Raw genomic sequence first — 11,324 nt, forward strand, 5'->3', positions numbered from 1 at the left:
AGTTGATACTGCATTCAGCAAGCAATACGTTGGGGTCTTTTGTCTACACAGAACGCTTTTTGAGTAATGAAAAATAAAAATTGTAGATAGGATATCTGAAATTAAAAAAAAAAATTAGTTCTGCACAATGTGGAGAAGAAATAAGAAATCTCAGATCAAGTGGGACACCAGAGTATCCTTTTAATGAGTTACACATTATATTGTATGATGTAGATCTTGCTAAGGCATTGCCCTGATCTTTGCCATATCTTTTGAATAACATTAAAAACACCCTTAGAACTACAGTGCAACAAGGACCATGTTTAAACTCTCAAAAACAAAGAGATTGATTTTAAGCTAGAAATACTGGCTATAACTTCATTCTGTGTAATTATGTCAATAAAATAATGGTAATAAACATGATCTGAAAACTATACCTCAGAGAATGTGTAAGTCAATAAGTAATTAAACTTCACAACACCTTTCTGAGGTAATTAAAAGTTACTTTTGCAGTTTTAATATTAAAATATTCAGAGAGAGCTTGCTGCTAGTGGCATAATTGCCATATAAATATAGGCAATTAATTTCCACACACATCCCTCTGCTTCGGCATAGAGGTTCTGTCCAAGTCAGAGGGAGGGAAACTGAGGCAATGACATATCATAGGCAAGGTTTTCAGAAATATGAGTGAATTAGGAGCAGAAGCCCCCAGAAAATAATGTTGAGATTTGAGTTCCTAATCCAGCCCAAAGTCTTTGAAAATCTCACCTCAGGGGAAGAAGAATCAAACTTGGGTATTGGTCTTCTACATCCTTATTTAGGTGCATGTTATGGTTTGACACTAGAGTACTCTGAAGTTCTGCAAACATCCTCAGGGTTTTTTTACCAGCTCTTACTTGGACATTGTTTCTTTTTTCTTCAGGATAGCAAATATTGCCTAACATGATTTGTCTGAGACCAGAAATGGAATTGGTGGCTGGGCCAGAATAAAATCCAGGGCCCTTCCTCTAGACATTAGCTCATGTTCTTTGAAAACTACATGCTGCAATGTCATTGCTATCACAGTCTGCATTAAGCCTTAATTTGGGATGACTTGGCTTCTGTTGTGAGTCAATTGAACTCTTATCATAACCCAAATACAAGTTCTCGTTGTGTGTTTTCCCAGAACACAACAATATTGGCTTAACACCAAGCTGGCACTCTGCACCCTAGACCTTGGCTAGGAAATTATATCTGTAGATATGTACACATGCAAACACTCCTATATACACATGAATGCACACCCTCACACACGCACATCTGCACACTATTTCAAGCACTAAGATATGAGAGTGACAGAGGACACTAGAAAATCTCCAGAAGACATATGGAAGCAGCAAATTTATCTGAGATGTAAAAAACGCCTTGATCCAGTTTGAAACACGAGTCCCCACTCTTGGTGGCTGTGAGGCAACTGAAGCCTTTCAGAGACCAGCATTAAGTTAGACCTTACAAGAAAGTTGCTCCAAATCTTTAAATAAAATTTATAAAATCATTATTTTTCCTTTTATTTGACCATAACCCTGGTGGTAGCCTTTCCTTCCCCAGCTCCTGTCTTTGCTGGCTACGTATTAAAGGCAGGCAGCCCCACTGTCCAACTCTTTGCAGATAGGGGTGGAGAAAACACATTGGGCATCCCACCCATCTGAATATCCTGGCAAGTCACTTGGGTCTCACTGTCTCCCTATTCTGCTTGTTTGCAGGACCCTTTTTTTTTTAAAGAACAGAGCCCTTCAAACTGCTTAGTAACAAGTTGTGTCTCCGGATGCCAAAGGGACAACACAGACCCACTTTGTAAAGAAGTAGATTGGCTGTTCTCCCCGCTCAGAGGGAGAAGGGCCTAACTGAGAAATGCACTTGGATGGCGCTGAAAGCCGTTTGTCAAGTTGTCAAAGGGTCTCTGCACCTCATCGGAGCCGGCCTTGGGAGAGGGAGGAGGGAAATCTCCATCCCAAGACTGTCTCCGTCACACTGGGAGATTAAGAATTAGCCTTTGCCCTTGGTAAAAGTCAGGGAGAGGAAGGACAACTCCTGGGAGAAACCTCACTGTGTCCAACACACTTAGGCTAACATCGTGGCAATTTACCTTGGCAAGCCCTACTGATCTTATCCCCTCCCAGTGTCTTCAAGATACTTTTTGTTTGTCTTTAAAGGGCATTCCTCCTCTGCTGAATCAGAGTATGTTTTGTTCATCCCTCTTTCCCAGACAGTAAAAAGGATGCTTTGCAAGAAGCACCCAAAAGAACTAAAAGTAATAAATCCCCATGATGCAGGAAAGCAATTGTCTCACAGGGCTGTGACACACAGCAGCTCTGCAGTCTGAATACAATGCACTTTCCACTACAGTAAGCTTTTGCTTGGCAAAGCTTTTCCATCAAATGACTTATCTGCGTGGGCAGCAATACTTCCCTGTTGGTCTCATTCTTCCAGCCTCCCTCTCCCACCTCAACCATTGTCAACCTTTCAGTCACAACTGCAACCTCGTCTAGCAGTCGTCATTTCTTTTGGCCCTATTTCAGACACAGACTATTTTTAAGCTGTCTGACAAAGCTGTACCAGGTTCACAAGGCTTTGAAATTACTTAATCCAAGCAGAAAATGTTTGTAGATTACATTTGCTGGAGTAGATACTGGTTTTAGATGTCCTGCCCCTCTTTCAGCTCAGACAAGGAGGTGTGTTCCCCAGTGAGATAATGCCAGCAAGCAACAGACTGAGTCATGTATCCACCGTACGATGTGCCTTTCTGCTGCTTACAGATTGCATCCGTAACAATCTGCAAAAGGCTCACAGGCTTCAAGTCCTGCCCTGACAGATCGGGGATGTGGTTTTCCCTTTGTGCTTGTTCAACATGAATGTTCTGCGTACCTCCATCATCAAAAGGATCACTTGCATGTCCTTCATCACTGCAATTCCGTTGAACGTTTTCCACTCACTGAACAAGATGTGAGCTTTGCCTTCAGGTAGTTAAGCTTGTGCTATGTCCCCATTTGTTTATCAGCCTAATTTTCATAGGCACTTAAATTTTTAATGAGATGGCTGGGTAAAAGCAAGAAATTAAGCAGGATATCCAGATCTTTTCAGCCAGCTGTGAGGCAGCTAGTAACTTCTACAGTGTGCTATGGAAATGCCCTGGATAAAAATTAGGAAGGAAAAGCAGGTATATAAAATGCTTTAGGGCATCTTTTTCAGACCTGATACATTTAAGGAAAATTGCTTTCTTTTGTGGCAAAAGAAAATATAACGAAAATCAAGATAAAGAGCATAATAAAAACAAAAGAAAAGCTCCATCATTTATGGTCCCAGTCAAAGTTGTTCATCTGGGAATGCTACTGGATTTTTTAGCAGGGAAAATGAGAGAGGGGGCTGATCCAGGATAAATAAATGCATAGCACCATCAAAAAATATCTACAGCAAAGCAGAATCCAGACAGCAGATACATATATCCACATGTATCATGTGTTCTCTGGAACACTTTAGGAAACAACAGATGAACTTCATAAATTTAAGCTTTTGGTTACTTGCCTCCTGCCTCCAAAGTAGGTTGCCTGTCCATTTTCCTCCTCTTAGTCATCTCTTCCCCCGTCTCCCCTGCATCTTGTACCTTTAGTAATTAGATAGCACTTATAAGCCAAATTTTTATTACATTTTTTTTCAGGAGGAAGGGAGTAGGGGGAAATTTTCTTACAGAAATATCCATATTATAGCACAGGATTATACCATGGTCCCAAGAAATCAGCAAGGGAAAATATAAGGTGAAAGCATCTTCCACTTATATGGTAATAACTGGTGTTCCTCAAAGGACAGCATGCGTTGTTTGTACCAAAGTATAGACTAGCCTGACAGGACCAGGCTGGATTCAAGATAACTGTTTGTGCTATCTTACACCCCAGTTAGTCCCAGATGCTGCTCTTTCACACCTCAAAAAATCCAGATTTAGACTCTGCCTTTTCCATCTGCTGTTTGTCTCCCCTGTTGAGTCCAACTGTTCACTCCCCATGACTCCTCAGGCCCTGTTATTACTTCTTGTATCACTTGTGGAGGTGATTATAGAGAACTTGGAGTCAGGAACCTGGAGGTGCATTATATCCAGCAAATGAATAAACATTAGAAGTAAGAGCTTGGGAGAAGGGCCAAAAAAGTGTATATGTCTCTCAGAGTCAGGTTGTTCACCAACTGTCTAGAAATTACTACGTTAACCAGGCTGCTCCATGGAGGCTGGCTGTATTTCAGGCCAAGTCTCTCGAAGTGTTAATCATCCTTATCCTTATCCTTCCTTTTGGTTTCTACCCCAATGTTTGACTCCTAATTTTCCCTACTCCCAAATGTCTCCTTTCAGCAGTCCAAGTTTAAATCCAACTGTATGCTTAAGTCCTTCGCTAAGTAGGAGTATACTGGAATTACCAATCTCAGTGATGATCTGAGATTTGATTTTTGATTTTGATTGGGGTCAAAAAAGAGGAGCAAGAGGGGGAAAAGACTTCAATTTTAGAAGGGTGTTTGATGCAGGATGGAGTAAGTCCAGAGCATAGGGAGTGTGCAAGGCAGATACTATGTCCTGAAATATAGGAGGTGCCAGAAGCCCTGTGAGAAGGGTGGGACCTGAGCAGCCCAGTTCCTGTTTGTATGATACGCTGATGGATGAAGAACATCTGCTCTGAAAGTCAACAAGGAAAGATGCTGCAGAGCTGGGAGAATAAATTCCTATTAAGGCAGTGACAAAGGTGTGAAATACATTATCATCAGGGCCAAGTACTAAGCAAAAATGGCACTGGTTCAATCATATATTCCAGTGTGAAGCAGAGGAGAGGCAAATCATATTGGCTAAATGTTAATGAAGAAGATCTGAAATAAAAAAGGAAATATTATGAGGTGTGAGAAAAAGCAGAGATGCAACAGGGATGCAGCATTTTGACAAGGGATGTTCTTTGTAGTGCAGCAAACTCAGTCCCATCTCCAGTCTACTTGGCTGAAGGGAACAAAGCAGAACAACCTTTCTAAAAGTGTCTGAAAAGAATCAGAGAAGAGTTCCCGCTGTGGCTCATTTTTCAATCTCCAGTTCAAACACACCATGGCCTGTTTGTTCCCACAGTGCAGGATTGACCTTAAAATCTTTCATGAGCTTTCGGTAGCTGCAGCCCAGCTGGTTGCAGCGTTCCAGCCATCTGCTTCTATTTTTAAAACCCCAGGTTGCAGACAGTTTTCTTTAGCTACCACTCCTCTGGGGATTGCCTTAAACAGAACTGCACAAAGAGGCAAGGCCCCCTGTTAGCATCCCTGGGATGCTGAGGGATTGAAGTGCAGCAGAAAAGGAGGCAGGACTGATCTTGTGCAAATGAGGATGTTTAATGGAAGGTTGATTCCTATGAAATCTCAACTCCAGAGGGGCTGGGAGGTTTCACACTTCAATACGTAGCCAGCTGGCAGCAGTTAGGCCAATGGAGTGAACTACCAGATGAATTTGGGTAAGGGAGATGTGGAAAAAATGGAACTTTTGTGTCACTTTCAGAGAAAGATTTCTTGGCTTTAGGTGGGTGTTGAAGCCCATAGACATGTACAGAGAAAGTTGTCTATACAGAAAGTTCACTTGCCCTCCTGTTAGAAGCATTACTTCATATACCCAAGTTCAAGGTTTCTCCTATAGCCTAGCAGGCCATAGGCTGCCCTTCCTATTTACATCTCCATTAGAGCAGGTTTTGATTCCAAGCATTCCCAGGGAATGCCCCAAGTTTGCCTTGGCTGTCCTGTCCCATGTCTCGTGAAAGACTGAGATCCTGAACAGTCAAACTGCTTCCACCAGCCTAAGGGAAAGATTGATGAGACAACTATATACTAAAATGTCAGTGTTCTCCTGGATTTCTATTACAGTATAAGCAAACAATTTCTAGCTAAATCTAGATGTGACTGGGAGACAGTTGACACATTTGAATATAAAATCCTTCTTTCTCACCAGACAAACTTCCTTGACAAGACTACATTGAATGTCTTCTCTGGTGCTTGACATTCATGCTAGCAAGAATTTTCTTTTTGATAATTTGTGTATTTGCTCTTTAGATGCTAAACTGAGCTATAAGTTCAAAACTAGAGTGTAAAGACCAATGTCAAGTGTTGCAAATGCTTTTATTTTTGTTGAAAATTGTATTTTTTTTTATATTTTATTTCAAACTACAGGTCCTGTCTTTGTGTTCTCTTTTCATATGTGTATATAGGCATCTACAAGGCAGACAAGTCTCTGTTAGAGTTGATCAAGACCTCATCAATATTGTCAGAGAATTTCCCCGGTATTCAGCTAATCCTAATTTTGTCATCTGAATAGCTCTTCATGTTTCACTAACTGAATTCAGTAGACCTGCCGTGACTTTAATGGGCACTTAGAAAATTACCTTGCACGTGGACTCCTACCTTGTCAACACCTAAATTTAGATGGCTTGGCTTGCGAGTCAAAACACCTCTTGTCTGGAATAACGTAATTACAGTGCATCTCAATAGTATTAAAAATAATAATCTGATTCAAAACATTTGAATATGAAAGGATAATGAAAGGATATGAAAGGATAATAATTTCCTCCCCTACAAAAGCACAAAAATTAAAAAAAAACCCAAAACAAAGCAAAACAGTAAAACAGATCTGTTTAAATCATACCTATGAATGTAATATCAACTACAATCTAAGTCTCCATCAAAACTCACCCAAGAACTGTGTTACATCTTCACTGGGATAACAGGAGTTGGAAAAGTGTGTTCCACACAGACTCATTAGTAATTTTATATAACTCTGACCCACATACATGCTTTTCCATATGTAAGACTACATGCACAAAAGTTTATACACCTACACATACACGCTTTTTACTGAGTCACATGAATGTCATACACTAGTCTGAGAATCTAGCTTGGCACAGTGCGCCTACCACAACAGAGTGTGTGATCCCACTCTTTTCCATACCTCAGCTATCACTAAATCCCATACATTGCCAATTAATTAAATCTGCAGACCTTGCAATTCTTCCATTTCTATTCCATTTTCTTTATACATGCAAAACATTCAAGTGAATTTACTAAGCTAAGTTCATAAGGCTGGGCACCATTTAAACCATTCACTCTGATTTATATTTGGAATAAATGTGTACTGGTGAAACCCTACAGTTTTTCTGAGGCCATTATTAAAATTTAACAATGATTTCAATGTTTGAATGGGCTCAGGAAGCAGCTATTATTTATCAAGAAGCCAAAGTCAAGGCTTCTTAACAATATTGGACAAAATTGACTAACTGGACAAACAATCCTTTAAGGAAAGAAAGAGGTTATTGTTCATACAGTGAAAACCCTAGCATAATAATTAACCACTCTGAATGTTTTGACAAAAGGTCAGATGCAATAGAAGTCCTTGAAAAGTCATGTGAAAAGTCCTCATGTGACAAGCCAATTGGAAAGAGGACATAAACAGAACTTGAACACATAAATCTGAAGTGCCTAAATCACTTAAATGTCTACACAGAGCCTAGGTTGTCTTTAAGGTCCCTGAAAGCCTAAAGTTCAAGTGCCAAACAGGTCCACAATTTCACTCCTGCCAAAGCTCAGCCAGGAGTCAGAAATCTGTAATTTCTCTAAGTTCTCTGAAAATAGGCGTTCCCAGATTGCTCTTGAGCCATACCAAGAGGGCCAAGACTCTTACCAAAGGTGTCATTCACCTTGTTTGATTTTAGTTTTCTAAAAGTTCGTTTCTGTGTACCCACTGGACAGAGAGAGGTGACAACTGAGAGTAAGTAATTCCTTCCTAAAAATGTCACCAAGACATATTCAGTTACTTCAGGATATGTTTTTACTAGTAAATAAAATTGGCCGGTGTCTGCCTGCTAGGCCCAAGAGCAAGTAGTATGGTATGATTTGCAACAATACAGCTAAACTCTCCTCCTCCCAGTCCAAGGTGGCTTCGTCCAAACTGCATGTTTGGAACAACCTAGGCACATCCTACCTTCTGACCTGCACTGTACAGACCAGAACCAAGTTGTACCTGCTAGCAATTAAGAGTCCAGGCAGTAGCAGGACAATGCTAGAAAGCATATGGCAAGAGTTTTCTTGACAGTCACAAGAGCAGGTGTTTTCTTAGGTATTTTTTTCAGTAGTGAAGTACAACTTTCACATTCCTTCCAGTCTTTTACCTACAAGCCATGTAAACAGAAATGTGAACCTAGATTCATAAAGCATTTTCTCTGCCTTCAATAGACAAAGGCTAATGAAAAAAGATGTAAATCTGTCAGCCTCAGCAATGACAAGAATGAAAACAATATTTACCCTAGACCCAAAATACCCACCTGTGGCAAATAAATCTCAGTCTGTCAGTTCATGTCTCCTTCATCAATAACCTATACAAAGACAGACTCACTGAAGTACACTTTGAAGATTAACAGAAATGGACTAACATGGATTAGCAAGGAATAAGACCTACAAAACCCGGAGTATCACTGTGAAATGCACACTTCTGGCAGGACTTTTCAGGTTTTTCCACCAGCAGCAGACAGGTTAATGCTGCTTGGACGCAAACATAGTGTGTCAAATTGGTACATCGTAGATCTTTCTGGCTCTCTCAGATTGAAATAAGTGTTTGAGACTCACTCCTATGCCTGGCTAATGACCAGCCAGAGTTGAGATCAGGTCTCTTATAGCAGACATGAATGTGCTAATGTCCACTCCCTAGTATCACAAAAAACATTTTACAGTACCATGACAACGCAAAACACTGTAAAGCAAGATAGGAATATAATTTCGCTCTTCTTTCACTCCTTGAACAATGCTAAAACATTTTTGAGTAAATCAGATCTGGCTCCAAGACAGAAAATACAGTCACAGTACAAGTGACCTCTCTTCCCACACAGCACTGATAGGATATAAAATTGGGCAGACCCATCATTTCCCCCCCTCTCCCCTTTCATTCATGCCAGGTTCTTCTTGATTAAGTAATAATGTGAAATGATGAAACAAGAAAAAGTTGGAGATCCCCAAGGGAAACCGAGTGTGTGCTGCAGCTTGTAGTTTTTATAGTCACATCCGCCTTTTGGACAGATTCCTACCTGCAAGCGCTCCATTTACTTTTCAGGAAAAAAAAAAAAAAAAGAAAAAAGTATGACTGTTTCCAGCAATTGCACTTAACAGCCACTTTTTGCCAAGAGTTGCTATTTGACTCCCATGCTTCCAGGGAACATTGTTTTGTTTGTTTTCAATGGCAAAAAAAAAAATTAATAACAATATATGGTCCCTCTAGGTTTTTGCCTAGGAGTAAGGATACACCCTCTAGAAAAGGGAACAGACCACAAGCTAAAGGGAGAAGAGATTAAATGGAGGGATCACCTTTAACTGTTAGCAGTCCTTCTCAGGACCTTGAAAATGAAGTGTAAAGGAAAAGAAGAGAAAGGGGAAAGAAATTTTTAAAAATGCTACAAAAATGAGCCAATATTATCACTACGTAGATCGTTTTCCACAAGTTTCTTAATTCCTCCTTTAAGACAAGAATAGAAACAAAACAGAGGAAATGGCACAATGAGGGCAATTCATGGCAAATTTTAGAGCATGAGAGATCAGGAAGTTCAGGAGATCATGAAAAGAGGAGTGTACTGAGTTTCTGGGGTTCTTTTTTATCAAAATCTATAAATCTCATAACACAGTGATTGAAAAAGTTGAAGACCTTTAGTTCAAAAAGGCATGGCTCGAGGGCCATAGGGTATATAGTTCAACCAAGGTGAAAGGAGAACGAATCCTTTTGAATGCTAGTAAAATCCACAAATCGGTTGCCTTTTATGCGGTGTGTCATTTCCCTCTATCCATTCTTCGTTCCTGTGTTTATTTTGTGCTCAGCCTCTACCAAATTCTGAAGTATACAGTAATTTATCACAGTATTACAGGCAATAGGGCTGACGTCCACATCTGAAGACCATTATAGCTGAGGTAGCTAACTGGTTCTGCCAGTCACTATTACCCGCCCGTCTCTCCCTGCAGGATTAGGCAGAGTGTAGAAGAACAGGAATGGGCATGGGCAGGCATCCACATGGAAGTGGTCAGGAGCACAGGTCCCTAGACAGTTTTACTCAGAAGCAAAGACACACAGCAACAAATAACTGACCTGGTGGTAAATTGGGGTTTGATCTGGTGATAAATAGTTGGGGTCAAATTGTGCTTTCCCAAAATAAATAACAATGACTGTGGCTTCAGCGACAATAGGATTTCACCAAGAGGGTTTAAGCGAAGTCCCACTACTGTTGAATCAGAATTTAGTGTGTTAACTCCCTTTGTAGAACTGAACATATTAGATTTGCCCAACAGCACAAGGGAATCTTGAAGTCAACAGGAATTGTGCCTTCTCAGGCACATCATTCATAGCCCTACGGGGCATATGATTTCAAGAACCTAAAGTGATGTGATCTTACAGATGGCTAATGTATCAATGAACCTATTTAAACTGAGGTTTGATTTCACAATTCAGCTTTAGAAAGTCTATAGAATGATGCGTTTGTCCCCAGAAGGAATTCCGGGCTAAGTAATTTCTGCAATATCAGACAACGTACATATAAAAAATATGGTCCTTTCAAGGACATCAGGCTTGAGTAAAACGAAACCCAGAACCATTCTTGACACAGATGTTTACTAGAGCCCAGGCTTCAACTGACATAACAGCCATATTCTTAATATAATTTTATTGTGTGACTCTTGGCATGTCCAGACTTCATCTGGGTAAAAGGAGGGAAAATGCTGAAATACTATGAGAAACTCTTTATTAGCATTATTGTGTTATTTTAATTTTTAAAAACATTAAGCTGTGAATTGTGACTGGTGCAGCTGGTGGATATGGAAAGACAATGGAAGTTTCCTGGCTTATTGGCTGTCATTATGTTATATTTCAATCGCCTTTCTTTCTTTGCACGTGTTAAAAGTCTACGTAGAGTTGAGCAACATGAAATCTAAAATTAAATCGCCACAGTTACAATGGGAAGGCAGAGCATGTATTTACTTCTAAAGATAGATGACTAAAGTTAGGACCCGTATCTCCTTAGATTGTCTATAGAATCAACGGAGTGTCAGGGGTTTCTCCAGGGATGAATTCAAAGCACCTTGCTCAGGCTTCTTCTAAGTTGTCTTGTGCTGGCGCATGCAAAAAACAGATGGTACTTTGTCAGCTGTCTAAACCACAGAGTGAGTGCATCTGCATTGCTGGTGCTATCTACCCCTGGGATGAAAACTGGCCCTCAGACAAAATGAAGTGGATCATCTTTGCATTGCTCAATTTTGCCCAAGAAAAGTTGAGGAGAACGTTACTT

The sequence above is a fragment of the Gavia stellata genome, chromosome 6, assembly GCF_030936135.1.
Source record: "Gavia stellata isolate bGavSte3 chromosome 6, bGavSte3.hap2, whole genome shotgun sequence".
Lineage (NCBI taxonomy): Eukaryota > Metazoa > Chordata > Aves > Gaviiformes > Gaviidae > Gavia > Gavia stellata.